Source organism: Montipora capricornis, chromosome 13, assembly GCF_036669925.1.
Source record: "Montipora capricornis isolate CH-2021 chromosome 13, ASM3666992v2, whole genome shotgun sequence".
Lineage (NCBI taxonomy): Eukaryota > Metazoa > Cnidaria > Anthozoa > Scleractinia > Acroporidae > Montipora > Montipora capricornis.
The window spans coordinates 21344045-21354044 of record NC_090895.1 but is presented as its reverse complement, the minus strand read 5'-3'; the positions used below and the strand labels follow the sequence as shown (position 1 = coordinate 21354044).

Here is a 10000-nt window from a genome sequence, read left to right as displayed (position 1 = left end):
AACCGTTCCAACTGAGGGGAGTTAATTTCTACGCTCAAAGAAATACAAGAATACGGGTGAGTATTATAAACAAATATTATGTTGTCTAGACTTGAGGGTTTGAAAAGCATTTCTCACATTGTTCGTCATCGACTACAAAAATTGATAAATAATTATTACTCTCCAAACAATGCTATCAAAACTCTTTAACAGCAGTAAAATTAGTGTCATTTGACGAAAAAAACCAAAATCGACTGTTCCTTTTCTTTTTAGAAATCTATTTGGGATTTGGAAAAAATTAAGAAAGGGAGATTCTGTAAGGCAGAAACACTGCAAAGATATCTATTAACAAGAAAAAAGTAACTCAACGCCGGTCACCTTAAAGTGCTACTACGATCAAAAATCATTTTTCGTTTTTCTTCACATTTCGAAAATGCTTGTGCTGAATACTCGAAATGCGAGATGTTATGCGGTCATTTCAAGATACAAACTATTCATTTTTACGGCAATTGTCCGTCATTACTTGGCAAGGTTTTGTCAGATATAAAGCCCTCAGAGAGCTTGATCGAGGAGAAAGCTAAGTGACGTCACTAGCCTAAAATGCGGCTTAATTAGTATGCAGAACACGAATGAGACAATTGGAAAGCCAAAAAACTCTCGTGCTGCTAACTAATTAAGCCGACTTCTCACACTTTTGTAAACTAGCGAGTAAATGACGTCACTTTCTCCTGAAGCTTATCGGTCGGAACCGCACCAAGCTAATAACGGACCGTTAAATGAAAAAAAGTGGAGTTAAAATAAATAGTCTTCCTCCTGAACTGAATTACGACAAAAAATTCGCCTCTTGAGTATTGAACGTAAGAACTGACGCTCAGAGTTGGTTATTTTTGGGCTCATATGTTCCCGTGCTGAATATCTGAATCCCCAAATGACCAGCTCCCAACGACAGTGGCTTCATAGCTCAATTGGTTAGAGCGTCGCACCGGCATCGCGAGGTCGCGGGTTCAAACCCTGTTGAAATTCTGAAATGTTCAGGCTTCTCTCCGCAATTGCTAAAATTGCGTTCACAGCTGCGAGGATCATAGCTTCACTTAATATTGCTTTTGTTTCTTTTTACGCTATCGATTAGAACTAATCCCAAAAGCCCTTTGAAACTTTGCTGGCCAAGAACTCCCAACATTGTTGGGTGTTTAATACATGTTGCGTCTGTTTCCACAACCTGTTGCACGTTGCTAGGAGTAGTTGCGCAAAAGTTTGGAACTGGTCAAACTTTTGAGCCTACAACTCCCAGCAGCATTTCTTTTGTTCCGTCATCACCGAAGCGTAGCGCAAAAATGTTGGATCCGTTTCCACAGCTCTACCAACATTGTTGGGGCCACACAAGCGCATTACATAGGGTCTCCATGGAGATAGCAACGCAGAACATGTTGAAAACAAGATGGCAGCCAAATTTTGTAAGTTTACAAAGTCTTATGGGTCGTATCCTTCCCATAATACACTGCAAGTCATTTGATCATTATTGCGTCCTCTTTCACACAACTGCCAACACGATTCAACATCTGCAGAACCAATAACGCTTCGTTATGTTGATATGACAAACGCGACTGGTTGACGTTTTCCTTTAATTTCTGATATTTATTGGTAAAACAATCTGGATTTAAACGACATCAACTTGGTTTGCAAAACTATCAGTCCATATTTGATCTCACCCGTCCACACCACCCACGCATGCATGTGAAAGTACGACAGTCCACAACACCCTCCCCCCACTCTTCAAGAACAGTGTGTGGGTTCTTTAAAGTGTACATGACAGATTCTTCTTCATTTACTCACTCGAAACATCATGGTTTTCTCAGATAAAAACAATTAGGAAAATTCCATACCTATTTTCCTTGCATGTCCTTCAGGCTATTAATTAATTAAAAATCAGAATTTTAACTCCCGGTGTGGTACAAAACCACGCTAACCTGAGAATAGCAGATCTAGGGGTGGCGAATGGTTCATCAAAAACTCTGGGTCTCGCAAAATTTTAGTCGAATTTCACTGGTCTCGCAGTCTCGTTTTTTGAGCGGTTATGTGCGTCTCGCAGTCTCGTTTTTTATATGAAGGTGTCAAACACTTTGAAGTCTTGGTCTGGCAATCTAAAAAGTCAAAATGTCTCGGGCTCGCAAAGAAAAACGCTGGTCTCGCCGTCTCGCAAAGTCTCGCATTTACCATTCGCCACCCCTAGATCTCTGACGTCTAACAAGAGTACAGGAAACGTTATAGCGATAGAAATTTCAAATAGAAAATATCCTGCAAAGGTTGGTCAAGACAACGTGAACATAGGCGTTGTTGCTTGCAATATTTCGGCTGGCCAACACCAGCCTTCTTCAGGTTTATTGAATGGATAAACCTGAAGAAGGCTGGTGTTGGCCAGCCGAAATATTGCAAGCAACAACGCCTATGTTCACGTTGTCTTGACCAACCTTTGCAGGATATTTTCTATTTTAAAGTTTTTTATGGTGTGGTCACGATCTATTTTGATCCAACGTAGAGCAAGTTTTGATCGTACACGGTTTTTGCAGTGGTTTAATCCTTAAAAAGTTATAGAAATTTCGTTCTTTTGTCTAATTTCATTATTGCAACCAAATACAACGCATCTCGTAAACAGTTTCAGCAACTTCCGCATCTCAAAAACAAAAACAAAACGAAAAAATCGGGTCCTGGAAAAAAGTTCGTTCTTATTTTGAGTGTCACAGTTCTGCTATCCCCAGTCTCCTTACAAGCGCGGTTTTGTACCCCAATAGAAGTGAAAATTCCGATTTCTAAAAGGCTGAGGGACATAGACCGTATTCATAAATGGCGGTCACATTTATAATTCTTTTGTCCACTTGCAAATTAGCCTACCAAGCCTCATTTTAGCGCAAGAAATCTTTTCAATTCACTGTATGGTATCGAGGCTTGGTAGGCTAATTTGCACTTCGACAAAAGAATTATAAATTGACCGCCATTTATGAATAAGGTCTATGGAATGAAAATATTTGGTTGGGTAAGAATAGCATACTCAAAGTCAAAATTGTTCGAAGAAGAATTTTCATTTTCCCACTGTTGGTTAATTGTTTTTTTTTTTTTTTTTTGCATTTATCTTGTTAATCTTGTGTAGGTGATAAGCCTGGGATTTTAATCGTTTGTTTCAGTATTTTTGGCCGCACACGACCCAACACTGAAGCTTGTAGCTGTAATTCCCATCTTGTATAATTACAGCCGGTTGTGTCATCATCATAGTTATATCATTTCATTTAGTAAAACAAGTTTACAAATTTTGGCTGCCAGTTAGGCCGATGTGGACCTACAAGTCACTAAAATAATATAAAATGATAAATCCTATCGTGCTAACATAAAATTAATTTAAGAAGAAAAGAGACTGTCTACCATTTATAGAAATAAGAACCTATAGATGCCATATAATAAATAGTCATAATAAAATCTAATAATACACCATGCACTGTTTTATGAAAGCTTCAAATTTTGGGGCTGAGACATCATGTTCCCTTTTTTTTACGATTTGAGCCCGAAAACGTTCTTAACATGTTTTTAAAGTTCCGTACGACTAAGTTCGACTTCAAACTACGTTGTTATTCAATCTTTCATGCAATTAAAAAAAAAAAAAAAAAAATTAATTCAATCTCGAAACAGCTCTAACAACTTGAGTTAATTTTCCTGTTACACCACAGTTTTACATTGTTTTTCCTTTAATTATTTATACTACTCACCGCACAAAACAAACAAAAGTTCAGCAAACTGAGGACATTCTTAACTGTTTTAATGATCCAAACTCTTTAATGATAGATGACTTCCTTTTAGAATACAATTCCTGGTAGAGACGATTTCCTAAGATTTCCGAGATATAATCCGCCAATACACAAAATATAATACCGCCAAAACTCGATAAGATGTAATTCCTGTCACATGTCAATCAAAGTAAAGCTCGTGTAACACTAGTTTCCAGTTTTCAAAATTAACTGACCATCAGCCCGGGTATGTTTTTATTATGTTTTTTAAGTTTTGGTTAATCTCAGTCTGAATGTTGTTATTAAAAAAAGCCCTTCTAAAAAGGGAATGTAAAGACCCCGGCACTGAACGTCAAGTGCCCTTAAGATTTTACTAAATGTGTTTGTTTCCGGTGTAATTGGTATAGATCATTCATTTGTTGGAATACGATATTGGGCAACCTGTGACCATCAGCCCGGGTATGTTTCTATGACGTTTTTAAAGTTTTGTTTGTTCTCAGTCTGAATATTGTCGTAAAAAAGCCCTTGTAAAAAAGGAGTGTAAAGGCTCCGGCACTGAACGTCAAGTGCCCTTAAGATTTTGCTAAATGTGTTTGTTTCCAGTGTAATTCGTATAGATAATCATTTCTTAGAGTACAATATTGGGTAACATGTGAGACAACACGTAATTCGTGAGTGCTTTGCGGTGAATGACCCAGATTAAGCCACTCCTGGATTCACTGCTAACTTAAACTACAGTAATTACACTAGTCAATAAAAAAGTTTCAACATATTTTCGCCTAAATTTTGACTCAGCTGCCTTGTGTGCTTCTTTGAGATAAAGTTAGATTGTTAGATTTTATAATCATTTTATATCCAGCAAGCCCGAGTAGAATAATTGTTTTATGAAAATCTCTATGGTATTTCCTGTGGTAGTTTTGTTGACTTAGGCATCCTTTTTTGGCCTCTCTCAATTCCGGTCCAAAGCGGCTTTTGTCGGTCATTTTTTTTCGCAGAGCTGCATAATTGTTTCCAGCTTGGTTTATTGCTGACGCGTTCCTTGACCATATTAGGTAAGATATTCGATTTCTGACTAAAACGCTTCCATATCACACATTGATCAGAGGCTATATTTTGTGCTCAAATGGTGGTCAAATAAGATTACGTTGCGATAAGATCACATTAAGGAAGTGTCAAGTATGGTCTGGCATCTGGTGTTATTTAGGCTAAGATATTCGATTACTGACGAAATTGGGAAACGCTATGATGTCTCACAAATATCAAAATCTGACTTGTCCACTAGAAACTCTGTATTTTACATCGCTGTAGTTTATCATCCTCCTGAACCCCATTTAATGCCGATAACCTTATCGACTTTTTGGCAAACACATGCAATGATATTTTGAACACGTAAGCCATTTAGTTTTGAGTTCGTTCACTCAATGTAGAACGCGCTGGTTCGAAAATAAATATTAAAGAACACTCCAAACAAGTGTATACAACACAATGGTCAGGGAAATGGGAATTAATGTGTTTTCACTCACCTCCGAACACAAGATCATCAATAGTCGCGCGCGTCGTGAAAGGTTGTCTAATGACATCACACATCAAAACAAGCGCTTTCATTGGTCTCTACTAAAATATCTAGGGAATCTACACCTTACATTACACTTGCATTACACTTTTCACAGCACGATCGATAATTTTTCTGCCTGCTGCAATATAATCACGTGGCATTAAGCTGGTTGCTTCTCAAGCCGAACGTCTTCGCTCGGCTTGCTCTTTGACGATTAGCAACTGCGGCTCCGTGAATATCCACCACTAGCCAACGACATTGAGATTAAAGTTGTTTTAGTATATACTAAGACACTGAGATAATATAGCGGAAAAGATGATTTTAACTCATTTATTCCTGTACAGTTAACAACATTTTCGGGCTCAAATTCCGAGCTAATTGCTCGGAGTTGAATAGCAAAGAATATCCGGAGTTTGAGTAGCCAATCATCGAGCGGAAGTCACGAATCGATGAAAATTTCAATCTGACCATCAAAATTTCAATCTGTTTCGATATCCGAATCGTCTCAGCACTAATATAACCACTGACTATTAAATGGGGACTGTTGACAAAACAAGATACGTCAAAATATGTCTGCGAGTTTGAAAACGTCTAGACTGCCAGCAGTCTCTCTTTTGCTGTAAAACGAACTTCAAAATGGCTGAAGCGTCCGGTCGCTAGTATAGCGATCATTTAAGGACGGTGCCTACTATTGTTATTTCGCATACGTTCTGCGCATCTTGAGATACTCGGATTTTCTATCGTTGATGCTTACTAATACAGGGATATTTTTGCGCGGTTTAGAACTATCCGGAGAAAGTAAATGTTAGTAAGTACTCTTGGTATCCAAAAAGAAAATTGGGGGTAACCTTGCATTTTTGAGAGATAATTAAGCTTCAATTTGAGAAAGAACGCCATACATTGCTTTGTATTTTAAAGCTTTTTACAAATATTATTCGTGAATTATCTTTGAAAAATGCGTGGTTACCCCCAATTTTCTTTTTGGATTTTAATAACACTTGTTAAGATCTACATTTCGAGCATAACCACTCACCGGGGCAAAAATATTGTTAATTAGTAGGCACCGTCCTTAAATGTGATCATTTCAATGATTTTAGAGGAAAAAAGAGACTGCTCGTAGTCGAGAAAACGTCTGCCCATGGTGTTCAGTTATGATTGAACCAGCCCTATCTTCGTGATTTGTTGCAGATTACAGAAAACCTCTATGAACATTTCGTTTTAGTACTTATTTAATTTTTTTGCATTGCAATAGTATTTGAAAATGAATCATTTTATACGTCATCTTGCAGCTGCAATCAACCGAAGCCTGACCTTAAGATTTTACTAAATATGTTTGTTAACGTTTCCGGTGTAAATGGTATTGATCGTTCATTTCTTGCAGTACAATATTGGCTAACCTGTGACCATCAGCCCGTGTATGTTTTAATTACGTTTTAAAGTTTTGTTTATTCTCAGTCTGAATGTTGTTATTAAAAAAAGCCCTTGTAAAAAAGGAGTGTAAAGGCCCGGCACTGAACGTCAAGTTCCCTTAAGAATTTACTAAATATGTTTGTTTCCGGTGTAATTCGTATAGATCATTCATTTCTTGGAGTACAATATTGGGTAACATGTGAGACAACACTTAATTGGAAAGTGCTTTGCGGTGAATGACCCAGATTAAGCCACTCCTGGATTCATTGCTAACTTAAACTAAAGTTATAGTTATTAGTACCCTAGTCAATAAGAAGTTTCAAAATATTTTACTAGTGAAATGTCCGTGGCTAGTCTGACGCGGCGTTTCGTCTCGGCCAAGAGACTCTTCAGAGACCTTTAGATTTCAAAGGCAAACTCGTTGAGCATCGCGCCCAAAGTCCCGTTCGCAAATTCTAGATGTTGACAGTCTGGCCCTCTATAGCAGAAGGATTCCCAACCGTGTAATCACGAGTTAAATTTATTCAAAAGCAAAACTGTTGTCAAATACTTGTGAAATGTTCGTAGCTAGTCTGACGCGGCGTTTCAGACTAGCCACGAACATTTCACAAGTATTTTCGACTAAAGCATCTTTTTTTGTCTTTGTAAATTATTCCCGTCCAAGACGGCTTTTGTCGAAACATTTTGATTGAAACGAATGTGTCTTCATGCCGTTATTCGGTGTAATCAAAACGGAGAAGAAAACCGTTCGATGTTGTTAATACACTTCTCAAATGGCCCGTCTGCTTCGTGCCCGATACATGCCATCATATAGTGCCGGTCCTGGAAAACTACGTACTGGCAAATCCTGAGACATCAAAATACGCCCAAATATATAAGGATGCCAGATTAATTCAGTTATCGTTTCTTCAGAATCAGCATTCCGTGGCATCAACCCATAGTTAATGCATGGAGATGGTTGTGAAACTGGACAATTTCCTTTGTTTCATGTTTTTGTCCATATTTTTGGCCTTGACCCTGCACAAAACACACCTTTTTTCGAGAAGATAACCAATGAAATCCTTCGATTAAATTATGCGCAACTTATTTGCGAACCCGTGCGAAGCGAAAACAGAAGATTGTGCAGGGTCACGATCAATTCAACATCGACTGCAACAACATTGTTCTCGCTTTTGAATTTTCTACTTACTGCCTGGTTGGAGGCCACAGACAAGTGGGCTTTCAACAGTGATAAAGGCAGTGTAAATGCAGTAGTTTTTCTCGATCTAAAAAGAGCTTTCGATACCGTTGACCATACAGTTCTTCTGTCCAAATTTTTCGAATGTGATATCCGCGGTATCGCTTATGAATGGTTTAGGTCATACCTAGATAATTGCAATCAACAGTGTTTCATAAATGGTTCGCTCTCAAATAGTCAAATTCTCACTTGTGGTATTCCGCAAGGAACAATTCTAGGACCTTTCCTTTTTATTTTAGACATAAATGATCTTCCCAATTGCCTGTCTAATTCAGTTGCACGTATGTATCCCGACGATACTCGCCTGACCTTTGCCAGTAACAACATAGAAACGATCAATGACGTTATGAATCACGACCTAGCCAATGTTAATACATGGCTCGCTGCTAACAAATTGACTCTAAATTCATCTAAAACTGAGTTCATGTTAATTGGATTGTGGCAAAGGTTAGGTACTTACGATACTCCCCCTAAACTAATCATAGGTGGTGACATAATTAAACAAGTTAGCTCGGTTAAATCTCTTGGTGTGCATATAGACGAAAACCTTTCATGGAATATATATATTGAAAAAATAGCCAAGAAAATCGCATCGGGCATTGGAGCAATTGAACGTTGTAGGCCGTTTGTTAACCGAACCACGCTGGAGTCCGTTTTCAATGCCTTAGTACTTTAATTACTGCAGCGAGGTATGGGGGCATTGTAACAAAAATCTTTCGAATAAGCTCCAAAAGTTGCAAAACCGGGCTGCCCGTATTCTAACCTTCTCCAGTTATGACACAAGCGTTGATCCTCTTTTTGAGCAACTCAACTGGAAATGGTTGGATACTCAGCGACAAATACAAGTGGCCACCATGGTTTATAAATCCATACATGGTCTTGCGCCCGACTATCTTGGTTCTCTTTTCACTAAATATGATCCACCTTATAATTTAAGGAACTCTGAAAACAAACTAGCTGTTCCATTGCCCCGCACCAATTGCTTTAGCTATAATGGTGCGGTTATCTGGAACAGCTTGTCCCCTGAATTGCGGCAAGCACAATCACTTCATTTTTTTCGAAATGGTTGTCGCGATTTCTTCGTCTGAAACGACTAAACGCACACGACATCTATGTAAAGCAGAATTTTATTTTTATTTTCTCTATTTTCTCTTTTAATTTCTGATCATGCTTATATAGATTAAAGTAGATTGTAATTTTTATTATTATTATTATTTTATTTGATAGATTTACCGTGTTTAAATAAAAATAAAGTTCAAGTTCAAGTTCAAGTTCCAAGGTTTCATAACTTTTTCTCTGGGGTGAGATCGGACGTCAGCTAGTCAAAGCATAGTTTATAGATGTAGGCTGGTTATGAAACGCGACAAGTTTCTTTGTTTTATGTTTTTGTTCGCTTTTTTAGCCTTGACCCTGCACAAAACCCGACAAAAACACTCTTTTTTCGGCAGGATAACCAATCAAAAGCTTCGACCAACTTATTCGAAATTAACTTGCGAACCAAAAGCAAAAGATTGTGCAGGGTCACGGTCGGTTCAACATCTAATTGCGACTGTATTGTTCCTGCTTTTGAAATTCCCAGGGTTTCATAACCAATCCCTAGATTAACTATGGTCAAAGTGACTCTGGTAGCCGCTATCAGTCCATATTTGATCTCACCAACACACACCACCCACGCATGCATGTGAAATTTATTTATTTTATTTATTTATTTATTTTCTAACAGTACATTACATAACCTTAACTTACTAACAAAATCCAATACCAGTATAATTCTTTGTGCCAGACAATATATAGATATTAATAAACAAACGTTTACCGCGCTATATTGTTAGGGCTAACTACATTTACAAAGGCATGGGGTACATTAAAAGGAGGCAAAACAAAGATTGATGCAAAAGATGTGAAATTTCCCATTTTAAGAGGCTTTTCCTGTGTTTTGTATATCTAGGCTATATGAGCAAGACAGGAAGTCTTTTTTGTTGAAAAGAGAAGGTTTTAAGCCCAACACCATTTCAGGTGTAGCTTCATTTTCTACGAATTCATGAT

General features: G+C 37.8%; 1 pseudogene; it reads left to right on the top strand.

The window, feature by feature from the left end:
- Positions 1–8300: 8300 nt before the first annotated feature.
- Positions 8301–9042, top strand: LOC138029466 (uncharacterized; annotated as a pseudogene).
- The last annotated feature ends 958 nt before the right edge of the window (positions 9043–10000 follow it).